Source organism: Limanda limanda, chromosome 12, assembly GCF_963576545.1.
Source record: "Limanda limanda chromosome 12, fLimLim1.1, whole genome shotgun sequence".
NCBI classification, from domain to species: domain Eukaryota; kingdom Metazoa; phylum Chordata; class Actinopteri; order Pleuronectiformes; family Pleuronectidae; genus Limanda; species Limanda limanda.
In genome coordinates, this window is record NC_083647.1 from 1,809,507 (window position 1) to 1,834,506 (window position 25,000).

At 47.3% G+C, this 25,000-nt stretch overlaps 64 non-coding genes across 64 annotated transcripts in view; all 64 read left to right on the plus strand.

Moving 5' to 3' along the window:
• Positions 1–21: 21 nt before the first annotated feature.
• LOC133016283 (U2 spliceosomal RNA) lies at positions 22–213 on the plus strand. Its single transcript, XR_009681672.1, has one exon. It is a non-coding gene; the product is annotated as a U2 spliceosomal RNA (small nuclear RNA).
• A 298-nt stretch (positions 214–511) lies between these two features.
• Positions 512–624, plus strand: LOC133016708 (U5 spliceosomal RNA). Its single transcript, XR_009682068.1, has one exon. It is a non-coding gene; the product is annotated as a U5 spliceosomal RNA (small nuclear RNA).
• Positions 625–804: 180 nt separating this feature from the next.
• On the plus strand, positions 805–996 carry LOC133016170 (U2 spliceosomal RNA). Its single transcript, XR_009681567.1, has one exon. It is a non-coding gene; the product is annotated as a U2 spliceosomal RNA (small nuclear RNA).
• A 298-nt stretch (positions 997–1,294) lies between these two features.
• Positions 1,295–1,407, plus strand: LOC133016709 (U5 spliceosomal RNA). The gene has a single exon (XR_009682069.1). It is a non-coding gene; the product is annotated as a U5 spliceosomal RNA (small nuclear RNA).
• A 180-nt stretch (positions 1,408–1,587) lies between these two features.
• Positions 1,588–1,779, plus strand: LOC133017420 (U2 spliceosomal RNA). The gene has a single exon (XR_009682732.1). It is a non-coding gene; the product is annotated as a U2 spliceosomal RNA (small nuclear RNA).
• Positions 1,780–2,077: 298 nt separating this feature from the next.
• LOC133016710 (U5 spliceosomal RNA) lies at positions 2,078–2,190 on the plus strand. The gene has a single exon (XR_009682070.1). It is a non-coding gene; the product is annotated as a U5 spliceosomal RNA (small nuclear RNA).
• A 180-nt stretch (positions 2,191–2,370) lies between these two features.
• Positions 2,371–2,562, plus strand: LOC133016240 (U2 spliceosomal RNA). The gene has a single exon (XR_009681632.1). It is a non-coding gene; the product is annotated as a U2 spliceosomal RNA (small nuclear RNA).
• A 405-nt stretch (positions 2,563–2,967) lies between these two features.
• LOC133016186 (U2 spliceosomal RNA) lies at positions 2,968–3,159 on the plus strand. Its single transcript, XR_009681581.1, has one exon. It is a non-coding gene; the product is annotated as a U2 spliceosomal RNA (small nuclear RNA).
• Positions 3,160–3,457: 298 nt separating this feature from the next.
• On the plus strand, positions 3,458–3,570 carry LOC133016711 (U5 spliceosomal RNA). The gene has a single exon (XR_009682071.1). It is a non-coding gene; the product is annotated as a U5 spliceosomal RNA (small nuclear RNA).
• Positions 3,571–3,750: 180 nt separating this feature from the next.
• LOC133016171 (U2 spliceosomal RNA) lies at positions 3,751–3,942 on the plus strand. Its single transcript, XR_009681568.1, has one exon. It is a non-coding gene; the product is annotated as a U2 spliceosomal RNA (small nuclear RNA).
• Positions 3,943–4,240: 298 nt separating this feature from the next.
• LOC133016714 (U5 spliceosomal RNA) lies at positions 4,241–4,353 on the plus strand. The gene has a single exon (XR_009682072.1). It is a non-coding gene; the product is annotated as a U5 spliceosomal RNA (small nuclear RNA).
• A 180-nt stretch (positions 4,354–4,533) lies between these two features.
• On the plus strand, positions 4,534–4,725 carry LOC133017421 (U2 spliceosomal RNA). Its single transcript, XR_009682733.1, has one exon. It is a non-coding gene; the product is annotated as a U2 spliceosomal RNA (small nuclear RNA).
• A 298-nt stretch (positions 4,726–5,023) lies between these two features.
• LOC133016715 (U5 spliceosomal RNA) lies at positions 5,024–5,136 on the plus strand. Its single transcript, XR_009682073.1, has one exon. It is a non-coding gene; the product is annotated as a U5 spliceosomal RNA (small nuclear RNA).
• Positions 5,137–5,316: 180 nt separating this feature from the next.
• Positions 5,317–5,508, plus strand: LOC133016241 (U2 spliceosomal RNA). Its single transcript, XR_009681633.1, has one exon. It is a non-coding gene; the product is annotated as a U2 spliceosomal RNA (small nuclear RNA).
• A 298-nt stretch (positions 5,509–5,806) lies between these two features.
• LOC133016716 (U5 spliceosomal RNA) lies at positions 5,807–5,919 on the plus strand. The gene has a single exon (XR_009682074.1). It is a non-coding gene; the product is annotated as a U5 spliceosomal RNA (small nuclear RNA).
• Positions 5,920–6,099: 180 nt separating this feature from the next.
• On the plus strand, positions 6,100–6,291 carry LOC133017422 (U2 spliceosomal RNA). The gene has a single exon (XR_009682734.1). It is a non-coding gene; the product is annotated as a U2 spliceosomal RNA (small nuclear RNA).
• A 298-nt stretch (positions 6,292–6,589) lies between these two features.
• On the plus strand, positions 6,590–6,702 carry LOC133016964 (U5 spliceosomal RNA). Its single transcript, XR_009682313.1, has one exon. It is a non-coding gene; the product is annotated as a U5 spliceosomal RNA (small nuclear RNA).
• A 180-nt stretch (positions 6,703–6,882) lies between these two features.
• Positions 6,883–7,074, plus strand: LOC133016242 (U2 spliceosomal RNA). Its single transcript, XR_009681634.1, has one exon. It is a non-coding gene; the product is annotated as a U2 spliceosomal RNA (small nuclear RNA).
• Positions 7,075–7,372: 298 nt separating this feature from the next.
• On the plus strand, positions 7,373–7,485 carry LOC133016717 (U5 spliceosomal RNA). The gene has a single exon (XR_009682075.1). It is a non-coding gene; the product is annotated as a U5 spliceosomal RNA (small nuclear RNA).
• Positions 7,486–7,665: 180 nt separating this feature from the next.
• LOC133017423 (U2 spliceosomal RNA) lies at positions 7,666–7,857 on the plus strand. The gene has a single exon (XR_009682735.1). It is a non-coding gene; the product is annotated as a U2 spliceosomal RNA (small nuclear RNA).
• A 298-nt stretch (positions 7,858–8,155) lies between these two features.
• Positions 8,156–8,268, plus strand: LOC133016718 (U5 spliceosomal RNA). Its single transcript, XR_009682076.1, has one exon. It is a non-coding gene; the product is annotated as a U5 spliceosomal RNA (small nuclear RNA).
• Positions 8,269–8,448: 180 nt separating this feature from the next.
• Positions 8,449–8,640, plus strand: LOC133016298 (U2 spliceosomal RNA). Its single transcript, XR_009681686.1, has one exon. It is a non-coding gene; the product is annotated as a U2 spliceosomal RNA (small nuclear RNA).
• Positions 8,641–8,938: 298 nt separating this feature from the next.
• On the plus strand, positions 8,939–9,051 carry LOC133016719 (U5 spliceosomal RNA). The gene has a single exon (XR_009682077.1). It is a non-coding gene; the product is annotated as a U5 spliceosomal RNA (small nuclear RNA).
• A 180-nt stretch (positions 9,052–9,231) lies between these two features.
• Positions 9,232–9,423, plus strand: LOC133016243 (U2 spliceosomal RNA). Its single transcript, XR_009681635.1, has one exon. It is a non-coding gene; the product is annotated as a U2 spliceosomal RNA (small nuclear RNA).
• A 298-nt stretch (positions 9,424–9,721) lies between these two features.
• LOC133016721 (U5 spliceosomal RNA) lies at positions 9,722–9,834 on the plus strand. The gene has a single exon (XR_009682079.1). It is a non-coding gene; the product is annotated as a U5 spliceosomal RNA (small nuclear RNA).
• A 180-nt stretch (positions 9,835–10,014) lies between these two features.
• Positions 10,015–10,206, plus strand: LOC133016244 (U2 spliceosomal RNA). The gene has a single exon (XR_009681636.1). It is a non-coding gene; the product is annotated as a U2 spliceosomal RNA (small nuclear RNA).
• Positions 10,207–10,504: 298 nt separating this feature from the next.
• On the plus strand, positions 10,505–10,617 carry LOC133016722 (U5 spliceosomal RNA). The gene has a single exon (XR_009682080.1). It is a non-coding gene; the product is annotated as a U5 spliceosomal RNA (small nuclear RNA).
• Positions 10,618–10,797: 180 nt separating this feature from the next.
• On the plus strand, positions 10,798–10,989 carry LOC133017424 (U2 spliceosomal RNA). Its single transcript, XR_009682736.1, has one exon. It is a non-coding gene; the product is annotated as a U2 spliceosomal RNA (small nuclear RNA).
• A 298-nt stretch (positions 10,990–11,287) lies between these two features.
• On the plus strand, positions 11,288–11,400 carry LOC133016965 (U5 spliceosomal RNA). The gene has a single exon (XR_009682314.1). It is a non-coding gene; the product is annotated as a U5 spliceosomal RNA (small nuclear RNA).
• Positions 11,401–11,580: 180 nt separating this feature from the next.
• On the plus strand, positions 11,581–11,772 carry LOC133016245 (U2 spliceosomal RNA). Its single transcript, XR_009681637.1, has one exon. It is a non-coding gene; the product is annotated as a U2 spliceosomal RNA (small nuclear RNA).
• Positions 11,773–12,070: 298 nt separating this feature from the next.
• Positions 12,071–12,183, plus strand: LOC133016723 (U5 spliceosomal RNA). Its single transcript, XR_009682081.1, has one exon. It is a non-coding gene; the product is annotated as a U5 spliceosomal RNA (small nuclear RNA).
• Positions 12,184–12,363: 180 nt separating this feature from the next.
• Positions 12,364–12,555, plus strand: LOC133017425 (U2 spliceosomal RNA). The gene has a single exon (XR_009682737.1). It is a non-coding gene; the product is annotated as a U2 spliceosomal RNA (small nuclear RNA).
• Positions 12,556–12,853: 298 nt separating this feature from the next.
• On the plus strand, positions 12,854–12,966 carry LOC133016724 (U5 spliceosomal RNA). Its single transcript, XR_009682082.1, has one exon. It is a non-coding gene; the product is annotated as a U5 spliceosomal RNA (small nuclear RNA).
• A 180-nt stretch (positions 12,967–13,146) lies between these two features.
• On the plus strand, positions 13,147–13,338 carry LOC133016299 (U2 spliceosomal RNA). The gene has a single exon (XR_009681687.1). It is a non-coding gene; the product is annotated as a U2 spliceosomal RNA (small nuclear RNA).
• Positions 13,339–13,636: 298 nt separating this feature from the next.
• LOC133016725 (U5 spliceosomal RNA) lies at positions 13,637–13,749 on the plus strand. Its single transcript, XR_009682083.1, has one exon. It is a non-coding gene; the product is annotated as a U5 spliceosomal RNA (small nuclear RNA).
• A 180-nt stretch (positions 13,750–13,929) lies between these two features.
• Positions 13,930–14,121, plus strand: LOC133016247 (U2 spliceosomal RNA). The gene has a single exon (XR_009681638.1). It is a non-coding gene; the product is annotated as a U2 spliceosomal RNA (small nuclear RNA).
• A 298-nt stretch (positions 14,122–14,419) lies between these two features.
• On the plus strand, positions 14,420–14,532 carry LOC133016726 (U5 spliceosomal RNA). The gene has a single exon (XR_009682084.1). It is a non-coding gene; the product is annotated as a U5 spliceosomal RNA (small nuclear RNA).
• A 180-nt stretch (positions 14,533–14,712) lies between these two features.
• On the plus strand, positions 14,713–14,904 carry LOC133016248 (U2 spliceosomal RNA). Its single transcript, XR_009681639.1, has one exon. It is a non-coding gene; the product is annotated as a U2 spliceosomal RNA (small nuclear RNA).
• A 298-nt stretch (positions 14,905–15,202) lies between these two features.
• Positions 15,203–15,315, plus strand: LOC133016727 (U5 spliceosomal RNA). The gene has a single exon (XR_009682085.1). It is a non-coding gene; the product is annotated as a U5 spliceosomal RNA (small nuclear RNA).
• Positions 15,316–15,495: 180 nt separating this feature from the next.
• Positions 15,496–15,687, plus strand: LOC133017427 (U2 spliceosomal RNA). The gene has a single exon (XR_009682739.1). It is a non-coding gene; the product is annotated as a U2 spliceosomal RNA (small nuclear RNA).
• A 298-nt stretch (positions 15,688–15,985) lies between these two features.
• LOC133016728 (U5 spliceosomal RNA) lies at positions 15,986–16,098 on the plus strand. Its single transcript, XR_009682086.1, has one exon. It is a non-coding gene; the product is annotated as a U5 spliceosomal RNA (small nuclear RNA).
• A 180-nt stretch (positions 16,099–16,278) lies between these two features.
• LOC133016350 (U2 spliceosomal RNA) lies at positions 16,279–16,470 on the plus strand. Its single transcript, XR_009681735.1, has one exon. It is a non-coding gene; the product is annotated as a U2 spliceosomal RNA (small nuclear RNA).
• A 298-nt stretch (positions 16,471–16,768) lies between these two features.
• Positions 16,769–16,881, plus strand: LOC133016730 (U5 spliceosomal RNA). Its single transcript, XR_009682087.1, has one exon. It is a non-coding gene; the product is annotated as a U5 spliceosomal RNA (small nuclear RNA).
• Positions 16,882–17,061: 180 nt separating this feature from the next.
• LOC133017428 (U2 spliceosomal RNA) lies at positions 17,062–17,253 on the plus strand. Its single transcript, XR_009682740.1, has one exon. It is a non-coding gene; the product is annotated as a U2 spliceosomal RNA (small nuclear RNA).
• A 298-nt stretch (positions 17,254–17,551) lies between these two features.
• Positions 17,552–17,664, plus strand: LOC133016731 (U5 spliceosomal RNA). The gene has a single exon (XR_009682088.1). It is a non-coding gene; the product is annotated as a U5 spliceosomal RNA (small nuclear RNA).
• A 180-nt stretch (positions 17,665–17,844) lies between these two features.
• LOC133017429 (U2 spliceosomal RNA) lies at positions 17,845–18,036 on the plus strand. Its single transcript, XR_009682741.1, has one exon. It is a non-coding gene; the product is annotated as a U2 spliceosomal RNA (small nuclear RNA).
• Positions 18,037–18,334: 298 nt separating this feature from the next.
• On the plus strand, positions 18,335–18,447 carry LOC133016733 (U5 spliceosomal RNA). The gene has a single exon (XR_009682090.1). It is a non-coding gene; the product is annotated as a U5 spliceosomal RNA (small nuclear RNA).
• Positions 18,448–18,627: 180 nt separating this feature from the next.
• LOC133016249 (U2 spliceosomal RNA) lies at positions 18,628–18,819 on the plus strand. Its single transcript, XR_009681640.1, has one exon. It is a non-coding gene; the product is annotated as a U2 spliceosomal RNA (small nuclear RNA).
• A 298-nt stretch (positions 18,820–19,117) lies between these two features.
• LOC133016734 (U5 spliceosomal RNA) lies at positions 19,118–19,230 on the plus strand. The gene has a single exon (XR_009682091.1). It is a non-coding gene; the product is annotated as a U5 spliceosomal RNA (small nuclear RNA).
• A 180-nt stretch (positions 19,231–19,410) lies between these two features.
• LOC133017430 (U2 spliceosomal RNA) lies at positions 19,411–19,602 on the plus strand. Its single transcript, XR_009682742.1, has one exon. It is a non-coding gene; the product is annotated as a U2 spliceosomal RNA (small nuclear RNA).
• A 298-nt stretch (positions 19,603–19,900) lies between these two features.
• Positions 19,901–20,013, plus strand: LOC133016735 (U5 spliceosomal RNA). The gene has a single exon (XR_009682092.1). It is a non-coding gene; the product is annotated as a U5 spliceosomal RNA (small nuclear RNA).
• A 180-nt stretch (positions 20,014–20,193) lies between these two features.
• On the plus strand, positions 20,194–20,385 carry LOC133016251 (U2 spliceosomal RNA). Its single transcript, XR_009681642.1, has one exon. It is a non-coding gene; the product is annotated as a U2 spliceosomal RNA (small nuclear RNA).
• Positions 20,386–20,683: 298 nt separating this feature from the next.
• Positions 20,684–20,796, plus strand: LOC133016736 (U5 spliceosomal RNA). Its single transcript, XR_009682093.1, has one exon. It is a non-coding gene; the product is annotated as a U5 spliceosomal RNA (small nuclear RNA).
• Positions 20,797–20,976: 180 nt separating this feature from the next.
• Positions 20,977–21,168, plus strand: LOC133016235 (U2 spliceosomal RNA). The gene has a single exon (XR_009681627.1). It is a non-coding gene; the product is annotated as a U2 spliceosomal RNA (small nuclear RNA).
• A 298-nt stretch (positions 21,169–21,466) lies between these two features.
• Positions 21,467–21,579, plus strand: LOC133016737 (U5 spliceosomal RNA). Its single transcript, XR_009682094.1, has one exon. It is a non-coding gene; the product is annotated as a U5 spliceosomal RNA (small nuclear RNA).
• Positions 21,580–21,759: 180 nt separating this feature from the next.
• LOC133016351 (U2 spliceosomal RNA) lies at positions 21,760–21,951 on the plus strand. The gene has a single exon (XR_009681736.1). It is a non-coding gene; the product is annotated as a U2 spliceosomal RNA (small nuclear RNA).
• A 298-nt stretch (positions 21,952–22,249) lies between these two features.
• On the plus strand, positions 22,250–22,362 carry LOC133016738 (U5 spliceosomal RNA). The gene has a single exon (XR_009682095.1). It is a non-coding gene; the product is annotated as a U5 spliceosomal RNA (small nuclear RNA).
• A 180-nt stretch (positions 22,363–22,542) lies between these two features.
• On the plus strand, positions 22,543–22,734 carry LOC133017431 (U2 spliceosomal RNA). The gene has a single exon (XR_009682743.1). It is a non-coding gene; the product is annotated as a U2 spliceosomal RNA (small nuclear RNA).
• A 298-nt stretch (positions 22,735–23,032) lies between these two features.
• LOC133016739 (U5 spliceosomal RNA) lies at positions 23,033–23,145 on the plus strand. The gene has a single exon (XR_009682096.1). It is a non-coding gene; the product is annotated as a U5 spliceosomal RNA (small nuclear RNA).
• A 180-nt stretch (positions 23,146–23,325) lies between these two features.
• On the plus strand, positions 23,326–23,517 carry LOC133017433 (U2 spliceosomal RNA). Its single transcript, XR_009682744.1, has one exon. It is a non-coding gene; the product is annotated as a U2 spliceosomal RNA (small nuclear RNA).
• A 298-nt stretch (positions 23,518–23,815) lies between these two features.
• Positions 23,816–23,928, plus strand: LOC133016740 (U5 spliceosomal RNA). Its single transcript, XR_009682097.1, has one exon. It is a non-coding gene; the product is annotated as a U5 spliceosomal RNA (small nuclear RNA).
• A 180-nt stretch (positions 23,929–24,108) lies between these two features.
• LOC133016252 (U2 spliceosomal RNA) lies at positions 24,109–24,300 on the plus strand. Its single transcript, XR_009681643.1, has one exon. It is a non-coding gene; the product is annotated as a U2 spliceosomal RNA (small nuclear RNA).
• Positions 24,301–24,598: 298 nt separating this feature from the next.
• LOC133016741 (U5 spliceosomal RNA) lies at positions 24,599–24,711 on the plus strand. Its single transcript, XR_009682098.1, has one exon. It is a non-coding gene; the product is annotated as a U5 spliceosomal RNA (small nuclear RNA).
• Positions 24,712–24,891: 180 nt separating this feature from the next.
• The window catches only part of LOC133016288 (U2 spliceosomal RNA), a 192-nt gene continuing 83 nt past the window's right edge, over positions 24,892–25,000 (plus strand). The window contains exon 1 of the small nuclear RNA XR_009681677.1: positions 24,892–25,000. This exon is cut by the window's right edge and continues 83 nt beyond it. This is a non-coding gene — a small nuclear RNA (U2 spliceosomal RNA).

A 25,000-nucleotide genomic window follows, 5' to 3' on the forward strand; every position in this document is an offset into this window, starting at 1 on the left:
GACATCCAACACTTGGGGATTATTGCTTCTCGGCCTTTTGGCTAAGATCAAGTGTAGTATCTGTTCTTATCAGTTTAATATCTGATATGTCCTCTATGTGAGGACTACATATTAAGCAGATTTTTGGCAAGAGGAGCAGATATGTGGAGCTTGCTCCCTTCTCTCCACGCATCGACCTAGCATTGCAGTGCCGCTGGGAACGGTGCACTCTGTTCTTACCCTGTAGAAAAGCAAACAGTCAAGACCTGCTGGGAGACTTGTTGAGAAACCAGAGTCAGCTATTTGGACCCAATGTAAGTGGTTCAGGGATCTATCGCTTAAACAGGCTTAAAAGCCAATCACAGTAGTCAGGGCAGGAGCTAATAAAGACGTGTATAATTTTGGTTGCCAGATGGGGGCGGGGTGGGAATGTTGCATACTGGGCTCTGACATGCGGAAAGAAAAGGCCTACCGTGAAGATGGTGAATGTGACCGAGAGGCTCCACCGCTGCTCTCCAACACAGGGCCATGCTGACTCTGGTTTCTCTTCATAACGCACAAGTCTTTCGCCTTTTACTAAAGACTTCCGTGGAGAGGAACAAACATGAGTTGAATATATTTTTGGCAGGCTTTGCTTCATGGCTGAGCCTTTTGAAATTGTGAAAAGTCAAAGAGCTGTCTAGGTCAGAAATCAAGCGTCCACAAAGGAGAGCTCGGGCGGAGGTGATAAGCAGCAGCCATCGTTATGCACACCTCCAAATGTGGCACCATATCAAGTGAGATTTGTGCCAAGAGCCTGGCGTGGACATCCAACACTTGGGGATTATTGCTTCTCGGCCTTTTGGCTAAGATCAAGTGTAGTATCTGTTCTTATCAGTTTAATATCTGATATGTCCTCTATATGAGGACTACATATTAAGCAGATTTTTGGCAAGAGGAGCAGAAATGTGGAGCTTGCTCCCTTCTCTCCACGCATCGACCTAGCATTGCAGTGCCGCTGGGAACGGTGCACTCTGTTCTTACCCTGTAGAAAAGCAAACACTCAAGACCTGCTGGGAGACTTGGTGAGAAACCAGAGTCAGCTATTTGGACCCAATGTAAGTGGTTCAGGGATCTATCGCTTAAACAGGCTTAAAAGCCAATCACAGTAGTCAGGGCAGGAGCTAATAAAGACGTGTATAATTTTGGTTGCCAAATGGGGGCGGGGTGGGAATGTTGCATACTGGGCTCTGACATGCGGAAAGAAAAGGCCTACCGTGAAGGTGGTGAATGTGACCGAGAGGCTCCACCGCTGCTCTCCAACACAGGGCCATGCTGACTCTGGTTTCTCTTCATAACGCACAAGTCTTTCGCCTTTTACTAAAGACTTCCGTGGAGAGGAACAAACATGAGTTGAATATATTTTTGGCAGGCTTTGCTTCATGGCTGAGCCTTTTGAAATTGTGAAAAGTCAAAGAGTTGTCTAGGTCAGAAATCAAGCGTCCACAAAGGAGAGCTCGGGCGGAGGTGATAAGCAGCAGCCATCGTTATGCACACCTCCAAATGTGGCACCATCTCAAGTGAGATTTGTGCCAAGAGCCTGGCGTGGACATCCAACACTTGGGGATTATCGCTTCTCGGCCTTTTGGCTAAGATCAAGTGTAGTATCTGTTCTTATCAGTTTAATATCTGATATGTCCTCTATATGAGGACTACATATTAAGCAGATTTTTGGCAAGAGGAGCAGAAATGTGGAGCTTGCTCCCTTCTCTCCACGCATCGACCTAGCATTGCAGTGCCGCTGGGAACGGTGCACTCTGTTCTTACCCTGTAGAAAAGCAAACACTCAAGACCTGCTGGTAGACTTGGTGAGAAACCAGAGTCAGCTATTTGGACCCAATGTAAGTGGTTCAGGGATCTATCGCTTAAACAGGCTTAAAAGCCAATCACAGTAGTCAGGGCAGGAGCTAATAAAGACGTGTATAATTTTGGTTGCCAGATGGGGGCGGGGTGGGAATGTTGCATACTGGGCTCTGACATGCGGAAAGAAAAGGCCTACCGTGAAGGTGGTGAATGTGACCGAGAGTCTCCACCGCTGCTCTCCAACACAGGGCCATGCTGACTCTGGTTTCTCTTCATAACGCACAAGTCTTTCGCCTTTTACTAAAGACTTCCGTGGAGAGGAACAAACATGAGTTGAATATATTTTTGGCAGGCTTTGCTTCATGGCTGAGCCTTTTGAAATTGTGAAAAGTCAAAGAGCTGTCTAGGTCAGAAATCAAGCGTCCACAAAGGAGAGCTCGGGCGGAGGTGATAAGCAGCAGCCATCGTTATGCACACCTCCAAATGTGGCACCATATCAAGTGAGATTTGTGCCAAGAGCCTGGCGTGGACATCCAACACTTGGGGATTATCGCTTCTCGGCCTTTTGGCTAAGATCAAGTGTAGTATCTGTTCTTATCAGTTTAATATCTGATATGTCCTCTATATGAGGACTACATATTAAGCAGATTTTTGGCAAGAGGAGCAGACATGTGGAGCTTGCTCCCTTCTCTCCACGCATCGACCTAGCATTGCAGTGCCGCTGGGAACGGTGCACTCTGTTCTTACCCTGTAGAAAAGCAAACACTCAAGACCTGCTGGGAGACTTGGTGAGAAACCAGAGTCAGCTATTTGGACCCAACGTAAGTGGTTCAGGGATCTATCGCTTAAACAGGCTTAAAAGCCAATCACAGTAGTCAGGGCAGGAGCTAATAAAGACGTGTATAATTTTGGTTGCCAGATGGGGGCGGGGTGGGAATGTTGCATACTGGGCTCTGACATGCGGAAAGAAAAGGCCTACCGTGAAAAGTCAAAGAGCTGTCTAGGTCAGAAATCAAGCGTCCACAAAGGAGAGCTCGGGCGGAGGTGATAAGCAGCAGCCATCGTTATGCACACCTCCAAATGTGGCACCATATCAAGTGAGATTTGTGCCAAGAGCCTGTCGTGGACATCCAACACTTGGGGATTATTGCTTCTCGGCCTTTTGGCTAAGATCAAGTGTAGTATCTGTTCTTATCAGTTTAATATCTGATATGTCCTCTATGTGAGGACTACATATTAAGCAGATTTTTGGCAAGAGGAGCAGAAATGTGGAGCTTGCTCCCTTCTCTCCACGCATCGACCTAGCATTGCAGTGCCGCTGGGAACGGTGCACTCTGTTCTTACCCTGTAGAAAAGCAAACAGTCAAGACCTGCTGGGAGACTTGTTGAGAAACCAGAGTCAGCTATTTGGACCCAATGTAAGTGGTTCAGGGATCTATCGCTTAAACAGGCTTAAAAGCCAATCACAGTAGTCAGGGCAGGAGCTAATAAAGACGTGTATAATTTTGGTTGCCAGATGGGGGCGGGGTGGGAATGTTGCATACTGGGCTCTGACATGCGGAAAGAAAAGGCCTACCGTGAAGATGGTGAATGTGACCGAGAGGCTCCACCGCTGCTCTCCAACACAGGGCCATGCTGACTCTGGTTTCTCTTCATAACGCACAAGTCTTTCGCCTTTTACTAAAGACTTCCGTGGAGAGGAACAAACATGAGTTGAATATATTTTTGGCAGGCTTTGCTTCATGGCTGAGCCTTTTGAAATTGTGAAAAGTCAAAGAGCTGTCTAGGTCAGAAATCAAGCGTCCACAAAGGAGAGCTCGGGCGGAGGTGATAAGCAGCAGCCATCGTTATGCACACCTCCAAATGTGGCACCATATCAAGTGAGATTTGTGCCAAGAGCCTGGCGTGGACATCCAACACTTGGGGATTATTGCTTCTCGGCCTTTTGGCTAAGATCAAGTGTAGTATCTGTTCTTATCAGTTTAATATCTGATATGTCCTCTATATGAGGACTACATATTAAGCAGATTTTTGGCAAGAGGAGCAGAAATGTGGAGCTTGCTCCCTTCTCTCCACGCATCGACCTAGCATTGCAGTGCCGCTGGGAACGGTGCACTCTGTTCTTACCCTGTAGAAAAGCAAACACTCAAGACCTGCTGGGAGACTTGGTGAGAAACCAGAGTCAGCTATTTGGACCCAATGTAAGTGGTTCAGGGATCTATCGCTTAAACAGGCTTAAAAGCCAATCACAGTAGTCAGGGCAGGAGCTAATAAAGACGTGTATAATTTTGGTTGCCAAATGGGGGCGGGGTGGGAATGTTGCATACTGGGCTCTGACATGCGGAAAGAAAAGGCCTACCGTGAAGGTGGTGAATGTGACCGAGAGGCTCCACCGCTGCTCTCCAACACAGGGCCATGCTGACTCTGGTTTCTCTTCATAACGCACAAGTCTTTCGCCTTTTACTAAAGACTTCCGTGGAGAGGAACAAACATGAGTTGAATATATTTTTGGCAGGCTTTGCTTCATGGCTGAGCCTTTTGAAATTGTGAAAAGTCAAAGAGTTGTCTAGGTCAGAAATCAAGCGTCCACAAAGGAGAGCTCGGGCGGAGGTGATAAGCAGCAGCCATCGTTATGCACACCTCCAAATGTGGCACCATCTCAAGTGAGATTTGTGCCAAGAGCCTGGCGTGGACATCCAACACTTGGGGATTATCGCTTCTCGGCCTTTTGGCTAAGATCAAGTGTAGTATCTGTTCTTATCAGTTTAATATCTGATATGTCCTCTATATGAGGACTACATATTAAGCAGATTTTTGGCAAGAGGAGCAGAAATGTGGAGCTTGCTCCCTTCTCTCCACGCATCGACCTAGCATTGCAGTGCCGCTGGGAACGGTGCACTCTGTTCTTACCCTGTAGAAAAGCAAACACTCAAGACCTGCTGGTAGACTTGGTGAGAAACCAGAGTCAGCTATTTGGACCCAATGTAAGTGGTTCAGGGATCTATCGCTTAAACAGGCTTAAAAGCCAATCACAGTAGTCAGGGCAGGAGCTAATAAAGACGTGTATAATTTTGGTTGCCAGATGGGGGCGGGGTGGGAATGTTGCATACTGGGCTCTGACATGCGGAAAGAAAAGGCCTACCGTGAAGGTGGTGAATGTGACCGAGAGTCTCCACCGCTGCTCTCCAACACAGGGCCATGCTGACTCTGGTTTCTCTTCATAACGCACAAGTCTTTCGCCTTTTACTAAAGACTTCCGTGGAGAGGAACAAACATGAGTTGAATATATTTTTGGCAGGCTTTGCTTCATGGCTGAGCCTTTTGAAATTGTAAAAAGTCAAAGAGCTGTCTAGGTCAGAAATCAAGCGTCCACAAAGGAGAGCTCGGGCGGAGGTGATAAGCAGCAGCCATCGTTATGCACACCTCCAAATGTGGCACCATCTCAAGTGAGATTTGTGCCAAGAGCCTGGCGTGGACATCCAACACTTGGGGATTATCGCTTCTCGGCCTTTTGGCTAAGATCAAGTGTAGTATCTGTTCTTATCAGTTTAATATCTGATATGTCCTCTATATGAGGACTACATATTAAGCAGATTTTTGGCAAGAGGAGCAGACATGTGGAGCTTGCTCCCTTCTCTCCACGCATCGACCTAGCATTGCAGTGCCGCTGGGAACGGTGCACTCTGTTCTTACCCTGTAGAAAAGCAAACACTCAAGACCTGCTGGGAGACTTGGTGAGAAACCAGAGTCAGCTATTTGGACCCAATGTAAGTGGTTCAGGGATCTATCGCTTAAACAGGCTTAAAAGCCAATCACAGTAGTCAGGGCAGGAGCTAATAAAGACGTGTATAATTTTGGTTGCCAAATGGGGGCGGGGTGGGAATGTTGCATACTGGGCTCTGACATGCGGAAAGAAAAGGCCTACCGTGAAGGTGGTGAATGTGACCGAGAGGCTCCACCGCTGCTCTCCAACACAGGGCCATGCTGACTCTGGTTTCTCTTCATAACGCACAAGTCTTTCGCCTTTTACTAAAGACTTCCGTGGAGAGGAACAAACATGAGTTGAATATATTTTTGGCAGGCTTTGCTTCATGGCTGAGCCTTTTGAAATTGTGAAAAGTCAAAGAGTTGTCTAGGTCAGAAATCAAGCGTCCACAAAGGAGAGCTCGGGCGGAGGTGATAAGCAGCAGCCATCGTTATGCACACCTCCAAATGTGGCACCATCTCAAGTGAGATTTGTGCCAAGAGCCTGGCGTGGACATCCAACACTTGGGGATTATCGCTTCTCGGCCTTTTGGCTAAGATCAAGTGTAGTATCTGTTCTTATCAGTTTAATATCTGATATGTCCTCTATATGAGGACTACATATTAAGCAGATTTTTGGCAAGAGGAGCAGAAATGTGGAGCTTGCTCCCTTCTCTCCACGCATCGACCTAGCATTGCAGTGCCGCTGGGAACGGTGCACTCTGTTCTTACCCTGTAGAAAAGCAAACACTCAAGACCTGCTGGTAGACTTGGTGAGAAACCAGAGTCAGCTATTTGGACCCAATGTAAGTGGTTCAGGGATCTATCGCTTAAACAGGCTTAAAAGCCAATCACAGTAGTCAGGGCAGGAGCTAATAAAGACGTGTATAATTTTGGTTGCCAGATGGGGGCGGGGTGGGAATGTTGCATACTGGGCTCTGACATGCGGAAAGAAAAGGCCTACCGTGAAGGTGGTGAATGTGACCGAGAGTCTCCACCGCTGCTCTCCAACACAGGGCCATGCTGACTCTGGTTTCTCTTCATAACGCACAACTCTTTCGCCTTTTACTAAAGACTTCCGTGGAGAGGAACAAACATGAGTTGAATATATTTTTGGCAGGCTTTGCTTCATGGCTGAGCCTTTTGAAATTGTGAAAAGTCAAAGAGCTGTCTAGGTCAGAAATCAAGCGTCCACAAAGGAGAGCTCGGGCGGAGGTGATAAGCAGCATCCATCGTTATGCACACCTCCAAATGTGGCACCATATCAAGTGAGATTTGTGCCAAGAGCCTGGCGTGGACATCCAACACTTGGGGATTATCGCTTCTCGGCCTTTTGGCTAAGATCAAGTGTAGTATCTGTTCTTATCAGTTTAATATCTGATATGTCCTCTATATGAGGACTACATATTAAGCAGATTTTTGGCAAGAGGAGCAGACATGTGGAGCTTGCTCCCTTCTCTCCACGCATCGACCTAGCATTGCAGTGCCGCTGGGAACGGTGCACTCTGTTCTTACCCTGTAGAAAAGCAAACACTCAAGACCTGCTGGGAGACTTGGTGAGAAACCAGAGTCAGCTATTTGGACCCAATGTAAGTGGTTCAGGGATCTATCGCTTAAACAGGCTTAAAAGCCAATCACAGTAGTCAGGGCAGGAGCTAATAAAGACGTGTATAATTTTGGTTGCCAGATGGGGGCGGGGTGGGAATGTTGCATACTGGGCTCTGACATGCGGAAAGAAAAGGCCTACCGTGAAGGTGGTGAATGTGACCGAGAGGCTCCACCGCTGATCTCCAACACAGGGCCATGCTGACTCTGGTTTCTCTTCATAACGCACAAGTCTTTCGCCTTTTACTAAAGACTTCCGTGGAGAGGAACAAACATGAGTTGAATATATTTTTGGCAGGCTTTGCTTCATGGCTGAGCCTTTTGAAATTGTGAAAAGTCAAAGAGCTGTCTAGGTCAGAAATCAAGCGTCCACAAAGGAGAGCTCGGGCGGAGGTGATAAGCAGCAGCCATCGTTATGCACACCTCCAAATGTGGCACCATATCAAGTGAGATTTGTGCCAAGAGCCTGGCGTGGACATCCAACGCTTGGGGATTATCGCTTCTCGGCCTTTTGGCTAAGATCAAGTGTAGTATCTGTTCTTATCAGTTTAATATCTGATATGTCCTCTATATGAGGACTACATATTAAGCAGATTTTTGGCAAGAGGAGCAGAAATGTGGAGCTTGCTCCCTTCTCTCCACGCATCGACCTAGCATTGCAGTGCCGCTGGGAACGGTGCACTCTGTTCTTACCCTGTAGAAAAGCAAACACTCAAGACCTGCTGGGAGACTTGGTGAGAAACCAGAGTCAGCTATTTGGACCCAATGTAAGTGGTTCAGGGATCTATCGCTTAAACAGGCTTAAAAGCCAATCACAGTAGTCATGGCAGGAGCTAATAAAGACGTGTATAATTTTGGTTGCCAAATGGGGGCGGGGTGGGAATGTTGCATACTGGGCTCTGACATGCGGAAAGAAAAGGCCTACCGTGAAGGTGGTGAATGTGACCGAGAGGCTCCACCGCTGCTCTCCAACACAGGGCCATGCTGACTCTGGTTTCTCTTCATAACGCACAAGTCTTTCGCCTTTTACTAAAGACTTCCGTGGAGAGGAACAAACATGAGTTGAATATATTTTTGGCAGGCTTTGCTTCATGGCTGAGCCTTTTGAAATTGTGAAAAGTCAAAGAGTTGTCTAGGTCAGAAATCAAGCGTCCACAAAGGAGAGCTCGGGCGGAGGTGATAAGCAGCAGCCATCGTTATGCACACCTCCAAATGTGGCACCATCTCAAGTGAGATTTGTGCCAAGAGCCTGGCGTGGACATCCAACACTTGGGGATTATCGCTTCTCGGCCTTTTGGCTAAGATCAAGTGTAGTATCTGTTCTTATCAGTTTAATATCTGATATGTCCTCTATATGAGGACTACATATTAAGCAGATTTTTGGCAAGAGGAGCAGAAATGTGGAGCTTGCTCCCTTCTCTCCACGCATCGACCTAGCATTGCAGTGCCGCTGGGAACAGTGCACTCTGTTCTTACCCTGTAGAAAAGCAACCACTCAAGACCTGCTGGTAGACTTGGTGAGAAACCAGAGTCAGCTATTTGGACCCAATGTAAGTGGTTCAGGGATCTATCGCTTAAACAGGCTTAAAAGCCAATCACAGTAGTCAGGGCAGGAGCTAATAAAGACGTGTATAATTTTGGTTGCCAGATGGGGGCGGGGTGGGAATGTTGCATACTGGGCTCTGACATGCGGAAAGAAAAGGCCTACCGTGAAGGTGGTGAATGTGACCGAGAGTCTCCACCGCTGCTCTCCAACACAGGGCCATGCTGACTCTGGTTTCTCTTCATAACGCACAAGTCTTTCGCCTTTTACTAAAGACTTCCGTGGAGAGGAACAAACATGAGTTGAATATATTTTTGGCAGGCTTTGCTTCATGGCTGAGCCTTTTGAAATTGTGAAAAGTCAAAGAGCTGTCTAGGTCAGAAATCAAGCGTCCACAAAGGAGAGCTCGGGCGGAGGTGATAAGCAGCAGCCATCGTTATGCACACCTCCAAATGTGGCACCATATCAAGTGAGATTTGTGCCAAGAGCCTGGCGTGGACATCCAACACTTGGGGATTATCGCTTCTCGGCCTTTTGGCTAAGATCAAGTGTAGTATCTGTTCTTATCAGTTTAATATCTGATATGTCCTCTATATGAGGACTACATATTAAGCAGATTTTTGGCAAGAGGAGCAGACATGTGGAGCTTGCTCCCTTCTCTCCACGCATCGACCTAGCATTGCAGTGCCGCTGGGAACGGTGCACTCTGTTCTTACCCTGTAGAAAAGCAAACACTCAAGACCTGCTGGGAGACTTGGTGAGAAACCAGAGTCAGCTATTTGGACCAAATGTAAGTGGTTCAGGGATCTATCGCTTAAACAGGCTTAAAAGCCAATCACAGTAGTCAGGGCAGGAGCTAATAAAGACGTGTATAATTTTGGTTGCCAGATGGGGGCGGGGTGGGAATGTTGCATACTGGGCTCTGACATGCGGAAAGAAAAGGCCTACCGTGAAGGTGGTGAATGTGACCGAGAGGCTCCACCGCTGCTCTCCAACACAGGGCCATGCTGACTCTGGTTTCTCTTCATAACGCACAAGTCTTTCGCCTTTTACTAAAGACTTCCGTGGAGAGGAACAAACATGAGTTGAATATATTTTTGGCAGGCTTTGCTTCATGGCTGAGCCTTTTGAAATTGTGAAAAGTCAAAGAGCTGTCTAGGTCAGAAATCAAGCGTCCACAAAGGAGAGCTCGGGCGGAGGTGATAAGCAGCAGCCATCGTTATGCACACCTCCAAATGTGGCACCATCTCAAGTGAGATTTGTGCCAAGAGCCTGGCGTGGACATCCAACACTTGGGGATTATCGCTTCTCGGCCTTTTGGCTAAGATCAAGTGTAGTATCTGTTCTTATCAGTTTAATATCTGATATGTCCTCTATATGAGGACTACATATTAAGCAGATTTTTGGCAAGAGGAGCAGACATGTGGAGCTTGCTCCCTTCTCTCCACGCATCGACCTAGCATTGCAGTGCCGCTGGGAACGGTGCACTCTGTTCTTACCCTGTAGAAAAGCAAACACTCAAGACCTGCTGGGAGACTTGGTGAGAAACAAGAGTCAGCTATTTGGACCCAATGTAAGTGGTTCAGGGATCTATCGCTTAAACAGGCTTAAAAGCCAATCACAGTAGTCAGGGCAGGAGCTAATAAAGACGTGTATAATTTTGGTTGCCAAATGGGGGCGGGGTGGGAATGTTGCATACTGGGCTCTGACATGCGGAAAGAAAAGGCCTACCGTGAAGGTGGTGAATGTGACCGAGAGGCTCCACCGCTGCTCTCCAACACAGGGCCATGCTGACTCTGGTTTCTCTTCATAACGCACAAGTCTTTCGCCTTTTACTAAAGACTTCCGTGGAGAGGAACAAACATGAGTTGAATATATTTTTGGCAGGCTTTGCTTCATGGCTGAGCCTTTTGAAATTGTGAAAAGTCAAAGAGTTGTCTAGGTCAGAAATCAAGCGTCCACAAAGGAGAGCTCGGGCGGAGGTGATAAGCAGCAGCCATCGTTATGCACACCTCCAAATGTGGCACCATCTCAAGTGAGATTTGTGCCAAGAGCCTGGCGTGGACATCCAACACTTGGGGATTATCGCTTCTCGGCCTTTTGGCTAAGATCAAGTGTAGTATCTGTTCTTATCAGTTTAATATCTGATATGTCCTCTATATGAGGACTACATATTAAGCAGATTTTTGGCAAGAGGAGCAGAAATGTGGAGCTTGCTCCCTTCTCTCCACGCATCGACCTAGCATTGCAGTGCCGCTGGGAACGGTGCACTCTGTTCTTACCCTGTAGAAAAGCAAACACTCAAGACCTGCTGGTAGACTTGGTGAGAAACCAGAGTCAGCTATTTGGACCCAATGTAAGTGGTTCAGGGATCTATCGCTTAAACAGGCTTAAAAGCCAATCACAGTAGTCAGGGCAGGAGCTAATAAAGACGTGTATAATTTTGGTTGCCAGATGGGGGCGGGGTGGGAATGTTGCATACTGGGCTCTGACATGCGGAAAGAAAAGGCCTACCGTGAAGGTGGTGAATGTGACCGAGAGTCTCCACCGCTGCTCTCCAACACAGGGCCATGCTGACTCTGGTTTCTCTTCATAACGCACAACTCTTTCGCCTTTTACTAAAGACTTCCGTGGAGAGGAACAAACATGAGTTGAATATATTTTTGGCAGGCTTTGCTTCATGGCTGAGCCTTTTGAAATTGTGAAAAGTCAAAGAGCTGTCTAGGTCAGAAATCAAGCGTCCACAAAGGAGAGCTCGGGCGGAGGTGATAAGCAGCATCCATCGTTATGCACACCTCCAAATGTGGCACCATATCAAGTGAGATTTGTGCCAAGAGCCTGGCGTGGACATCCAACACTTGGGGATTATCGCTTCTCGGCCTTTTGGCTAAGATCAAGTGTAGTATCTGTTCTTATCAGTTTAATATCTGATATGTCCTCTATATGAGGACTACATATTAAGCAGATTTTTGGCAAGAGGAGCAGACATGTGGAGCTTGCTCCCTTCTCTCCACGCATCGACCTAGCATTGCAGTGCCGCTGGGAACGGTGCACTCTGTTCTTACCCTGTAGAAAAGCAAACACTCAAGACCTGCTGGGAGACTTGGTGAGAAACCAGAGTCAGCTATTTGGACCCAATGTAAGTGGTTCAGGGATCTATCGCTTAAACAGGCTTAAAAGCCAATCACAGTAGTCAGGGCAGGAGCTAATAAAGACGTGTATAATTTTGGTTGCCAGATGGGGGCGGGGTGGGAATGTTGCATACTGGGCTCTGACATGCGGAAAGAAAAGGCCTACCGTGAAGGTGGTGAATGTGACCGAGAGGCTCCACCGCTGATCTCCAACACAGGGCCATGCTGACTCTGGTTTCTCTTCATAACGCACAAGTCTTTCGCCTTTTACTAAAGACTTCCGTGGAGAGGAACAAACATGAGTTGAATATATTTTTGGCAGGCTTTGCTTCATGGCTGAGCCTTTTGAAATTGTGAAAAGTCAAAGAGCTGTCTAGGTCAGAAATCAAGCGTCCACAAAGGAGAGCTCGGGCGGAGGTGATAAGCAGCAGCCATCGTTATGCACACCTCCAAATGTGGCACCATATCAAGTGAGATTTGTGCCAAGAGCCTGGCGTGGACATCCAACGCTTGGGGATTATCGCTTCTCGGCCTTTTGGCTAAGATCAAGTGTAGTATCTGTTCTTATCAGTTTAATATCTGATATGTCCTCTATATGAGGACTACATATTAAGCAGATTTTTGGCAAGAGGAGCAGAAATGTGGAGCTTGCTCCCTTCTCTCCACGCATCGACCTAGCATTGCAGTGCCGCTGGGAACGGTGCACTCTGTTCTTACCCTGTAGAAAAGCAAACACTCAAGACCTGCTGGGAGACTTGGTGAGAAACCAGAGTCAGCTATTTGGACCCAATGTAAGTGGTTCAGGGATCTATCGCTTAAACAGGCTTAAAAGCCAATCACAGTAGTCATGGCAGGAGCTAATAAAGACGTGTATAATTTTGGTTGCCAAATGGGGGCGGGGTGGGAATGTTGCATACTGGGCTCTGACATGCGGAAAGAAAAGGCCTACCGTGAAGGTGGTGAATGTGACCGAGAGGCTCCACCGCTGCTCTCCAACACAGGGCCATGCTGACTCTGGTTTCTCTTCATAACGCACAAGTCTTTCGCCTTTTACTAAAGACTTCCGTGGAGAGGAACAAACATGAGTTGAATATATTTTTGGCAGGCTTTGCTTCATGGCTGAGCCTTTTGAAATTGTGAAAAGTCAAAGAGTTGTCTAGGTCAGAAATCAAGCGTCCACAAAGGAGAGCTCGGGCGGAGGTGATAAGCAGCAGCCATCGTTATGCACACCTCCAAATGTGGCACCATCTCAAGTGAGATTTGTGCCAAGAGCCTGGCGTGGACATCCAACACTTGGGGATTATCGCTTCTCGGCCTTTTGGCTAAGATCAAGTGTAGTATCTGTTCTTATCAGTTTAATATCTGATATGTCCTCTATATGAGGACTACATATTAAGCAGATTTTTGGCAAGAGGAGCAGAAATGTGGAGCTTGCTCCCTTCTCTCCACGCATCGACCTAGCATTGCAGTGCCGCTGGGAACAGTGCACTCTGTTCTTACCCTGTAGAAAAGCAAACACTCAAGACCTGCTGGTAGACTTGGTGAGAAACCAGAGTCAGCTATTTGGACCCAATGTAAGTGGTTCAGGGATCTATCGCTTAAACAGGCTTAAAAGCCAATCACAGTAGTCAGGGCAGGAGCTAATAAAGACGTGTATAATTTTGGTTGCCAGATGGGGGCGGGGTGGGAATGTTGCATACTGGGCTCTGACATGCGGAAAGAAAAGGCCTACCGTGAAGGTGGTGAATGTGACCGAGAGTCTCCACCGCTGCTCTCCAACACAGGGCCATGCTGACTCTGGTTTCTCTTCATAACGCACAAGTCTTTCGCCTTTTACTAAAGACTTCCGTGGAGAGGAACAAACATGAGTTGAATATATTTTTGGCAGGCTTTGCTTCATGGCTGAGCCTTTTGAAATTGTGAAAAGTCAAAGAGCTGTCTAGGTCAGAAATCAAGCGTCCACAAAGGAGAGCTCGGGCGGAGGTGATAAGCAGCAGCCATCGTTATGCACACCTCCAAATGTGGCACCATATCAAGTGAGATTTGTGCCAAGAGCCTGGCGTGGACATCCAACACTTGGGGATTATCGCTTCTCGGCCTTTTGGCTAAGATCAAGTGTAGTATCTGTTCTTATCAGTTTAATATCTGATATGTCCTCTATATGAGGACTACATATTAAGCAGATTTTTGGCAAGAGGAGCAGACATGTGGAGCTTGCTCCCTTCTCTCCACGCATCGACCTAGCATTGCAGTGCCGCTGGGAACGGTGCACTCTGTTCTTACCCTGTAGAAAAGCAAACACTCAAGACCTGCTGGGAGACTTGGTGAGAAACCAGAGTCAGCTATTTGGACCAAATGTAAGTGGTTCAGGGATCTATCGCTTAAACAGGCTTAAAAGCCAATCACAGTAGTCAGGGCAGGAGCTAATAAAGACGTGTATAATTTTGGTTGCCAGATGGGGGCGGGGTGGGAATGTTGCATACTGGGCTCTGACATGCGGAAAGAAAAGGCCTACCGTGAAGGTGGTGAATGTGACCGAGAGGCTCCACCGCTGCTCTCCAACACAGGGCCATGCTGACTCTGGTTTCTCTTCATAACGCACAAGTCTTTCGCCTTTTACTAAAGACTTCCGTGGAGAGGAACAAACATGAGTTGAATATATTTTTGGCAGGCTTTGCTTCATGGCTGAGCCTTTTGAAATTGTGAAAAGTCAAAGAGCTGTCTAGGTCAGAAATCAAGCGTCCACAAAGGAGAGCTCGGGCGGAGGTGATAAGCAGCAGCCATCGTTATGCACACCTCCAAATGTGGCACCATCTCAAGTGAGATTTGTGCCAAGAGCCTGGCGTGGACATCCAACACTTGGGGATTATCGCTTCTCGGCCTTTTGGCTAAGATCAAGTGTAGTATCTGTTCTTATCAGTTTAATATCTGATATGTCCTCTATATGAGGACTACATATTAAGCAGATTTTTGGCAAGAGGAGCAGACATGTGGAGCTTGCTCCCTTCTCTCCACGCATCGACCTAGCATTGCAGTGCCGCTGGGAACGGTGCACTCTGTTCTTACCCTGTAGAAAAGCAAACACTCAAGACCTGCTGGGAGACTTGGTGAGAAACAAGAGTCAGCTATTTGGACCCAATGTAAGTGGTTCAGGGATCTATCGCTTAAACAGGCTTAAAAGCCAATCACAGTAGTCAGGGCAGGAGCTAATAAAGACGTGTATAATTTTGGTTGCCAAATGGGGGCGGGGTGGGAATGTTGCATACTGGGCTCTGACATGCGGAAAGAAAAGGCCTACCGTGAAGGTGGTGAATGTGACCGAGAGGCTCCACCGCTGCTCTCCAACACAGGGCCATGCTGACTCTGGTTTCTCTTCATAACGCACAAGTCTTTCGCCTTTTACTAAAGACTTCCGTGGAGAGGAACAAACATGAGTTGAATATATTTTTGGCAGGCTTTGCTTCATGGCTGAGCCTTTTGAAATTGTGAAAAGTCAAAGAGTTGTCTAGGTCAGAAATCAAGCGTCCACAAAGGAGAGCTCGGGCGGAGGTGATAAGCAGCAGCCATCGTTATGCACACCTCCAAATGTGGCACCATCTCAAGTGAGATTTGTGCCAAGAGCCTGGCGTGGACATCCAACACTTGGGGATTATCGCTTCTCGGCCTTTTGGCTAAGATCAAGTGTAGTATCTGTTCTTATCAGTTTAATATCTGATATGTCCTCTATATGAGGACTACATATTAAGCAGATTTTTGGCAAGAGGAGCAGAAATGTGGAGCTTGCTCCCTTCTCTCCACGCATCGACCTAGCATTGCAGTGCCGCTGGGAACGGTGCACTCTGTTCTTACCCTGTAGAAAAGCAAACACTCAAGACCTGCTGGTAGACTTGGTGAGAAACCAGAGTCAGCTATTTGGACCCAATGTAAGTGGTTCAGGGATCTATCGCTTAAACAGGCTTAAAAGCCAATCACAGTAGTCAGGGCAGGAGCTAATAAAGACGTGTATAATTTTGGTTGCCAGATGGGGGCGGGGTGGGAATGTTGCATACTGGGCTCTGACATGCGGAAAGAAAAGGCCTACCGTGAAGGTGGTGAATGTGACCGAGAGTCTCCACCGCTGCTCTCCAACACAGGGCCATGCTGACTCTGGTTTCTCTTCATAACGCACAAGTCTTTCGCCTTTTACTAAAGACTTCCGTGGAGAGGAACAAACATGAGTTGAATATATTTTTGGCAGGCTTTGCTTCATGGCTGAGCCTTTTGAAATTGTGAAAAGTCAAAGAGCTGTCTAGGTCAGAAATCAAGCGTCCACAAAGGAGAGCTCGGGCGGAGGTGATAAGCAGCAGCCATCGTTATGCACACCTCCAAATGTGGCACCATATCAAGTGAGATTTGTGCCAAGAGCCTGGCGTGGACATCCAACACTTGGGGATTATCGCTTCTCGGCCTTTTGGCTAAGATCAAGTGTAGTATCTGTTCTTATCAGTTTAATATCTGATATGTCCTCTATATGAGGACTACATATTAAGCAGATTGTTGGCAAGAGGAGCAGACATGTGGAGCTTGCTCCCTTCTCTCCACGCATCGACCTAGCATTGCAGTGCCGCTGGGAACGGTGCACTCTGTTCTTACCCTGTAGAAAAGCAAACACTCAAGACCTGCTGGGAGACTTGGTGAGAAACCAGAGTCAGCTATTTGGACCCAATGTAAGTGGTTCAGGGATCTATCGCTTAAACAGGCTTAAAAGCCAATCACAGTAGTCAGGGCAGGAGCTAATAAAGATGTGTATAATTTTGGTTGCCAGATGGGGGCGGGGTGGGAATGTTGCATACTGGGCTCTTACATGCGGAAAGAAAAGGCCTACCGTGAAGGTGGTGAATGTGACCGAGAGGCTCCACCGCTGCTCTCCAACACAGGGCCATGCTGACTCTGGTTTCTCTTCATAACGCACAAGTCTTTCGCCTTTTACTAAAGACTTCCGTGGAGAGGAACAAACATGAGTTGAATATATTTTTGGCAGGCTTTGCTTCATGGCTGAGCCTTTTGAAATTGTGAAAAGTCAAAGAGCTGTCTAGGTCAGAAATCAAGCGTCCACAAAGGAGAGCTTGGGCGGAGGTGATAAGCAGCAGCCATCGTTATGCACACCTCCAAATGTGGCACCATATCAAGTGAGATTTGTGCCAAGAGCCTGGCGTGGACATCCAACACTTGGGGATTATCGCTTCTCGGCCTTTTGGCTAAGATCAAGTGTAGTATCTGTTCTTATCAGTTTAATATCTGATATGTCCTCTATATGAGGACTACATATTAAGCAGATTTTTGGCAAGAGGAGCAGAAATGTGGAGCTTGCTCCCTTCTCTCCACGCATCGACCTAGCATTGCAGTGCCGCTGGGAACGGTGCACTCTGTTCTTACCCTGTAGAAAAGCAAACACTCAAGACCTGCTGGGAGACTTGGTGAGAAACCAGAGTCAGCTATTTGGACCCAATGTAAGTGGTTCAGGGATCTATCGCTTAAACAGGCTTAAAAGCCAATCACAGTAGTCAGGGCAGGAGCTAATAAAGACGTGTATAATTTTGGTTGCCAAATGGGGGCGGGGTGGGAATGTTGCATACTGGGCTCTGACATGCGGAAAGAAAAGGCCTACCGTGAAGGTGGTGAATGTGACCGAGAGGCTCCACCGCTGCTCTCCAACACAGGGCCATGCTGACTCTGGTTTCTCTTCATAACGCACAAGTCTTTCGCCTTTTACTAAAGACTTCCGTGGAGAGGAACAAACATGAGTTGAATATATTTTTGGCAGGCTTTGCTTCATGGCTGAGCCTTTTGAAATTGTGAAAAGTCAAAGAGTTGTCTAGGTCAGAAATCAAGCGTCCACAAAGGAGAGCTCGGGCGGAGGTGATAAGCAGCAGCCATCGTTATGCACACCTCCAAATGTGGCACCATCTCAAGTGAGATTTGTGCCAAGAGCCTGGCGTGGACATCCAACACTTGGGGATTATCGCTTCTCGGCCTTTTGGCTAAGATCAAGTGTAGTATCTGTTCTTATCAGTTTAATATCTGATATGTCCTCTATATGAGGACTACATATTAAGCAGATTTTTGGCAAGAGGAGCAGAAATGTGGAGCTTGCTCCCTTCTCTCCACGCATCGACCTAGCATTGCAGTGCCGCTGGGAACGGTGCACTCTGTTCTTACCCTGTAGAAAAGCAAACACTCAAGACCTGCTGGTAGACTTGGTGAGAAACCAGAGTCAGCTATTTGGACCCAATGTAAGTGGTTCAGGGATCTATCGCTTAAACAGGCTTAAAAGCCAATCACAGTAGTCAGGGCAGGAGCTAATAAAGACGTGTATAATTTTGGTTGCCAGATGGGGGCGGGGTGGGAATGTTGCATACTGGGCTCTGACATGCGGAAAGAAAAGGCCTACCGTGAAGGTGGTGAATGTGACCGAGAGTCTCCACCGCTGCTCTCCAACACAGGGCCATGCTGACTCTGGTTTCTCTTCATAACGCACAAGTCTTTCGCCTTTTACTAAAGACTTCCGTGGAGAGGAACAAACATGAGTTGAATATATTTTTGGCAGGCTTTGCTTCATGGCTGAGCCTTTTGAAATTGTGAAAAGTCAAAGAGCTGTCTAGGTCAGAAATGAAGCGTCCACAAAGGAGAGCTCGGGCGGAGGTGATAAGCAGCAGCCATCGTTATGCACACCTCCAAATGTGGCACCATCTCAAGTGAGATTTGTGCCAAGAGCCTGGCGTGGACATCCAACACTTGGGGATTATCGCTTCTCGGCCTTTTGGCTAAGATCAAGTGTAGTATCTGTTCTTATCAGTTTAATATCTGATATGTCCTCTATATGAGGACTACATATTAAGCAGATTTTTGGCAAGAGGAGCAGACATGTGGAGCTTGCTCCCTTCTCTCCACGCATCGACCTAGCATTGCAGTGCCGCTGGGAACGGTGCACTCTGTTCTTACCCTGTAGAAAAGCAAACACTCAAGACCTGCTGGGAGACTTGGTGAGAAACCAGAGTCAGCTATTTGGACCCATTGTAAGTGGTTCAGGGATCTATCGCTTAAACAGGCTTAAAAGCCAATCACAGTAGTCAGGGCAGGAGCTAATAAAGACGTGTATAATTTTGGTTGCCAAATGGGGGCGGGGTGGGAATGTTGCATACTGGGCTCTGACATGCGGAAAGAAAAGGCCTACCGTGAAGGTGGTGAATGTGACCGAGAGGCTCCACCGCTGCTCTCCAACACAGGGCCATGCTGACTCTGGTTTCTCTTCATAACGCACAAGTCTTTCGCCTTTTACTAAAGACTTCCGTGGAGAGGAACAAACATGAGTTGAATATATTTTTGGCAGGCTTTGCTTCATGGCTGAGCCTTTTGAAATTGTGAAAAGTCAAAGAGTTGTCTAGGTCAGAAATCAAGCGTCCACAAAGGAGAGCTCGGGCGGAGGTGATAAGCAGCAGCCATTGTTATGCACACCTCCAAATGTGGCACCATCTCAAGTGAGATTTGTGCCAAGAGCCTGGCGTGGACATCCAACACTTGGGGATTATCGCTTCTCGGCCTTTTGGCTAAGATCAAGTGTAGTATCTGTTCTTATCAGTTTAATATCTGATATGTCCTCTATATGAGGACTACATATTAAGCAGATTTTTGGCAAGAGGAGCAGAAATGTGGAGCTTGCTCCCTTCTCTCCACGCATCGACCTAGCATTGCAGTGCCGCTGGGAACGGTGCACTCTGTTCTTACCCTGTAGAAAAGCAAACACTCAAGACCTGCTGGTAGACTTGGTGAGAAACCAGAGTCAGCTATTTGGACCCAATGTAAGTGGTTCAGGGATCTATCGCTTAAACAGGCTTAAAAGCCAATCACAGTAGTCAGGGCAGGAGCTAATAAAGACGTGTATAATTTTGGTTGCCAGATGGGGGCGGGGTGGGAATGTTGCATACTGGGCTCTGACATGCGGAAAGAAAAGGCCTACCGTGAAGGTGGTGAATGTGACCGAGAGTCTCCACCGCTGCTCTCCAACACAGGGCCATGTTGACTCTGGTTTCTCTTCATAACGCACAAGTCTTTCGCCTTTTACTAAAGACTTCCGTGGAGAGGAACAAACATGAGTTGAATATATTTTTGGCAGGCTTTGCTTCATGGCTGAGCCTTTTGAAATTGTGAAAAGTCAAAGAGCTGTCTAGGTCAGAAATCAAGCGTCCACAAAGGAGAGCTCGGGCGGAGGTGATAAGCAGCAGCCATCGTTATGCACACCTCCAAATGTGGCACCATCTCAAGTGAGATTTGTGCCAAGAGCCTGGCGTGGACATCCAACACTTGGGGATTATCGCTTCTCGGCCTTTTGGCTAAGATCAAGTGTAGTATCTGTTCTTATCAGTTTAATATCTGATATGTCCTCTATATGAGGACTACATATTAAGCAGATTTTTGGCAAGAGGAGCAGACATGTGGAGCTTGCTCCCTTCTCTCCACGCATCGACCTAGCATTGCAGTGCCGCTGGGAACGGTGCACTCTGTTCTTACCCTGTAGAAAAGCAAACACTCAAGACCTGCTGGGAGACTTGGTGAGAAACCAGAGTCAGCTATTTGGACCCAATGTAAGTGGTTCAGGGATCTATCGCTTAAACAGGCTTAAAAGCCAATCACAGTAGTCAGGGCAGGAGCTAATAAAGACGTGTATAATTTTGGTTGCCAGATGGGGGCGGGGTGGGAATGTTGCATACTGGGCTCTGACATGCGGAAAGAAAAGGCCTACCGTGAAGGTGGTGAATGTGACCGAGAGGCTCCACCGCTGCTCTCCAACACAGGGCCATGTTGACTCTGGTTTCTCTTCATAACGCACAAGTCTTTCGCCTTTTACTAAAGACTTCCGTGGAGAGGAACAAACATGAGTTGAATATATTTTTGGCAGGCTTTGCTTCATGGCTGAGCCTTTTGAAATTGTGAAAAGTCAAAGAGCTGTCTAGGTCAGAAATCAAGCGTCCACAAAGGAGAGCTCGGGCGGAGGTGATAAGCAGCAGCCATCGTTATGCACACCTCCAAATGTGGCACCATCTCAAGTGAGATTTGTGCCAAGAGCCTGGCGTGGACATCCAACACTTGGGGATTATCGCTTCTCGGCCTTTTGGCTAAGATCAAGTGTAGTATCTGTTCTTATCAGTTTAATATCTGATATGTCCTCTATATGAGGACTACATATTAAGCAGATTTTTGGCAAGAGGAGCAGAAATGTGGAGCTTGCTCCCCTCTCTCCACGCATCGACCTAGCATTGCAGTGCCGCTGGGAACGGTGCACTCTGTTCTTACCCTGTAGAAAAGCAAACACTCAAGACCTGCTGGGAGACTTGGTGAGAAACCAGAGTCAGCTATTTGGACCCAATGTAAGTGGTTCAGGGATCTATCGCTTAAACAGGCTTAAAAGCCAATCACAGTAGTCAGGGCAGGAGCTAATAAAGACGTGTATAATTTTGGTTGCCAGATGGGGGCGGGGTGGGAATGTTGCATACTGGGCTCTGACATGCGGAAAGAAAAGGCCTACCGTGAAGGTGGTGAATGTGACCGAGAGGCTCCACCGCTGCTCTCCAACACAGGGCCATGCTGACTCTGGTTTCTCTTCATAACGCACAAGTCTTTCGCCTTTTACTAAAGACTTCCGTGGAGAGGAACAAACATGAGTTGAATATATTTTTGGCAGGCTTTGCTTCATGGCTGAGCCTTTTGAAATTGTGAAAAGTCAAAGAGCTGTCTAGGTCAGAAATCAAGCGTCCACAAAGGAGAGCTCGGGCGGAGGTGATAAGCAGCAGCCATCGTTATGCACACCTCCAAATGTGGCACCATCTCAAGTGAGATTTGTGCCAAGAGCCTGGCGTGGACATCCAACACTCGGGGATTATCGCTTCTCGGCCTTTTGGCTAAGATCAAGTGTAGTATCTGTTCTTATCAGTTTAATATCTGATATGTCCTCTATATGAGGACTACATATTAAGCAGATTTTTGGCAAGAGGAGCAGAAATGTGGAGCTTTCTCCCTTCTCTCCACGCATCGACCTAGCATTGCAGTGCCGCTGGGAACGGTGCACTCTGTTCTTACCCTGTAGAAAAGCAAACACTCAAGACCTGCTGGGAGACTTGGTGAGAAACCAGAGTCAGCTATTTGGACCCAATGTAAGTGGTTCAGGGATCTATCGCTTAAACAGGCTTAAAAGCCAATCACAGTAGTCAGGGCAGGAGCTAATAAAGACGTGTATAATTTTGGTTGCCAGATGGGGGCGGGGTGGGAATGTTGCATACTGGGCTCTGACATGCGGAAAGAAAAGGCCTACCGTGAAGGTGGTGAATGTGACCGAGAGGCTCCACCGCTGCTCTCCAACACAGGGCCATGCTGACTCTGGTTTCTCTTCATAACGCACAAGTCTTTCGCCTTTTACTAAAGACTTCCGTGGAGAGGAACAAACATGAGTTGAATATATTTTTGGCAGGCTTTGCTTCATGGCTGAGCCTTTTGAAATTGTGAAAAGTCAAAGAGCTGTCTAGGTCAGAAATCAAGCGTCCACAAAGGAGAGCTCGGGCGGAGGTGATAAGCAGCAGCCATCGTTATGCACACCTCCAAATGTGGCACCATATAAAGTGAGATTTGTGCCAAGAGCCTGGCGTGGACATCCAACACTTGGGGATTATCGCTTCTCGGCCTTTTGGCTAAGATCAAGTGTAGTATCTGTTCTTATCAGTTTAATATCTGATATGTCCTCTATATGAGGACTACATATTAAGCAGATTTTTGGCAAGAGGAGCAGAAATGTGGAGCTTGCTCCCTTCTCTCCACGCATCGACCTAGCATTGCAGTGCCGCTGGGAACGGTGCACTCTGTTCTTACCCTGTAGAAAAGCAAACACTCAAGACCTGCTGGGAGACTTGGTGAGAAACCAGAGTCAGCTATTTGGACCCAATGTAAGTGGTTCAGGGATCTATCGCTTAAACAGGCTTAAAAGCCAATCACAGTAGTCAGGGCAGGAGCTAATAAAGACGTGTATAATTTTGGTTGCCAAATGGGGGCGGGGTGGGAATGTTGCATACTGGGCTCTGACATGCGGAAAGAAAAGGCCTACCGTGAAGGTGGTGAATGTGACCGAGAGGCTCCACCGCTGCTCTCCAACACAGGGCCATGCTGACTCTGGTTTCTCTTCATAACGCACAAGTCTTTCGCCTTTTACTAAAGACTTCCGTGGAGAGGAACAAACATGAGTTGAATATATTTTTGGCAGGCTTTGCTTCATGGCTGAGCCTTTTGAAATTGTGAAAAGTCAAAGAGTTGTCTAGGTCAGAAATCAAGCGTCCACAAAGGAGAGCTCGGGCGGAGGTGATAAGCAGCAGCCATCGTTATGCACACCTCCAAATGTGGCACCATCTCAAGTGAGATTTGTGCCAAGAGCCTGGCGTGGACATCCAACACTTGGGGATTATCGCTTCTCGGCCTTTTGGCTAAGATCAAGTGTAGTATCTGTTCTTATCAGTTTAATATCTGATATGTCCTCTATATGAGGACTACATATTAAGCAGATTTTTGGCAAGAGGAGCAGAAATGTGGAGCTTGCTCCCTTCTCTCCACGCATCGACCTAGCATTGCAGTGCCGCTGGGAACGGTGCACTCTGTTCTTACCCTGTAGAAAAGCAAACACTCAAGACCTGCTGGTAGACTTGGTGAGAAACCAGAGTCAGCTATTTGGACCCAATGTAAGTGGTTCAGGGATCTATCGCTTAAACAGGCTTAAAAGCCAATCACAGTAGTCAGGGCAGGAGCTAATAAAGACGTGTATAATTTTGGTTGCCAGATGGGGGCGGGGTGGGAATGTTGCATACTGGGCTCTGACATGCGGAAAGAAAAGGCCTACCGTGAAGGTGGTGAATGTGACCGAGAGTCTCCACCGCTGCTCTCCAACACAGGGCCATGCTGACTCTGGTTTCTCTTCATAACGCACAAGTCTTTCGCCTTTTACTAAAGACTTCCGTGGAGAGGAACAAACATGAGTTGAATATATTTTTGGCAGGCTTTGCTTCATGGCTGAGCCTTTTGAAATTGTGAAAAGTCAAAGAGCTGTCTAGGTCAGAAATGAAGCGTCCACAAAGGAGAGCTCGGGCGGAGGTGATAAGCAGCAGCCATCGTTATGCACACCTCCAAATGTGGCACCATATCAAGTGAGATTTGTGCCAAGAGCCTGGCGTGGACATCCAACACTTGGGGATTATCGCTTCTCGGCCTTTTGGCTAAGATCAAGTGTAGTATCTGTTCTTATCAGTTTAATATCTGATATGTCCTCTATATGAGGACTACATATTAAGCAGATTTTTGGCAAGAGGAGCAGACATGTGGAGCTTGCTCCCTTCTCTCCACGCATCGACCTAGCATTGCAGTGCCGCTGGGAACGGTGCACTCTGTTCTTACCCTGTAGAAAAGCAAACACTCAAGACCTGCTGGGAGACTTGGTGAGAAACCAGAGTCAGCTATTTGGACCAAATGTAAGTGGTTCAGGGATCTATCGCTTAAACAGGCTTAAAAGCCAATCACAGTAGTCAGGGCAGGAGCTAATAAAGACGTGTATAATTTTGGTTGCCAGATGGGGGCGGGGTGGGAATGTTGCATACTGGGCTCTGACATGCGGAAAGAAAAGGCCTACCGTGAAGGTGGTGAATGTGACCGAGAGGCTCCACCGCTGCTCTCCAACACAGGGCCATGCTGACTCTGGTTTCTCTTCATAACGCACAAGTCTTTCGCCTTTTACTAAAGACTTCCGTGGAGAGGAACAAACATGAGTTGAATATATTTTTGGCAGGCTTTGCTTCATGGCTGAGCCTTTTGAAATTGTGAAAAGTCAAAGAGCTGTCTAGGTCAGAAATGAAGCGTCCACAAAGGAGAGCTCGGGCGGAGGTGATAAGCAGCAGCCATCGTTATGCACACCTCCAAATGTGGCACCATCTCAAGTGAGATTTGTGCCAAGAGCCTGGCGTGGACATCCAACACTTGGGGATTATTGCTTCTCGGCCTTTTGGCTAAGATCAAGTGTAGTATCTGTTCTTATCAGTTTAATATCTGATATGTCCTCTATATGAGGACTACATATTAAGCAGATTTTTGGCAA